Raw genomic sequence first — 1,179 nt, 5'->3', positions numbered from 1 at the left:
GATCCTGTCTCACATTGAAAAATAACAAGAAAGGGGGCTGGGGTTGTGGCTCAGAGGTAGAGTGCTTGCCTAGCATGTGTGAGGCACTGGGTTCAATCCTCAGCACCATATAAAAAGATAAAATAAAGATAATGTGTCCACCTATAACTAAAAAAAATCAATATTCTTAAAAAATTACAAGAAAGCCAGGCATGGTGTGCATGCCTATAGTCCCAGAGACAAAATGACTTAGGAAGGGTCTGCAGCTAGTTAAGTCAACCAGGTTCCTTTACCTGGAGGTCCCAGGGTACAATGGCTACAAACGGCAGTACTCTGGTAGAGTATGCATGTTTCTTTATGGGTGGTCTTAAGGGACTTGGGAGTGAGCAAAATAGAAAAGCAGTTACAGAACTTTAATCAGCTTGGCCTTACTGGGAAGACTCAGTATCTCAGCCCCACCTTGGGATGCTGATGGGAGCCTTAGGTTGAGGTACATGGTGGCCTGGGGCAGGGACAGGAGCTCTGTGGAGCGCTCAGTTCTGGTTCTGAGAAGTGGGTCTGAAACAGGATGCTGGAATGTCCTGCAAATCTGGCCTCAGTCTTGAAGGAGTGATACGGCCAGTTACTGTTGACAGGTCCTGCTTCCCCACATGTTGAAGACTGAACATTAGAGAAGCAGCCAAGGCAAACATAAAGCAGGGTTTATCTAAAAAGGGGTAACCTAGACTTCTCCCAGGAGGGAGAAGGGGGCCATCGCTGGTATCCTGGATCCCCAGAAGCAGGTGTTCTGCCCTTTTTATATGCCCTAGACTTCCTCAGTTCTCCTGCCTCTTCCCCTTATCTTTCTCCTTCCTGCACATGTGACTAGGGGTGGGATGGCCCAAAGGTGGGACACAGGTGGGCTGAAGAGGGAAGGGCAGGATAGTGCAGCCCAGGACACATTAACAACCTTATAGCTCCCTGGAGGGAGGGGCAATTCCCGGGACTGGTTACCTTGGCAAGAGGTTGGAGCAGGGACAGGTTCTTGATAAGGGTGGAGGAAGGGCTCTGAAGGAATCAACATTTCAGTCCCTCTGGACAGCCTCCAACTTCCCAGACTCACTCAAAATTGGCCTCCTTGATCCGACCTGACTCAAATTTTCCTCTCTATACCAACTGCTTGTCTGATTCTGACTTCAGGGGGACAGGGTAGTTTAGGTA

The 1,179-nt window shown here is 48.9% G+C and overlaps 1 non-coding gene across 1 annotated transcript; it reads left to right on the top strand.

The window, feature by feature from the left end:
- The first annotated feature begins 239 nt into the window (after window positions 1-239).
- Window positions 240-368, top strand: LOC114080848 (small nucleolar RNA SNORA70). The gene has a single exon (XR_003580669.1). It is a non-coding gene; the product is annotated as a small nucleolar RNA SNORA70 (small nucleolar RNA).
- Window positions 369-1,179: the final 811 nt, after the last annotated feature.

Source organism: Marmota flaviventris, chromosome 5, assembly GCF_047511675.1.
Source record: "Marmota flaviventris isolate mMarFla1 chromosome 5, mMarFla1.hap1, whole genome shotgun sequence".
Taxonomy (NCBI): domain Eukaryota; kingdom Metazoa; phylum Chordata; class Mammalia; order Rodentia; family Sciuridae; genus Marmota; species Marmota flaviventris.
Note: the sequence above shows the minus strand (reverse complement) of the source record. Positions and strands in the feature narration are given on the sequence as shown.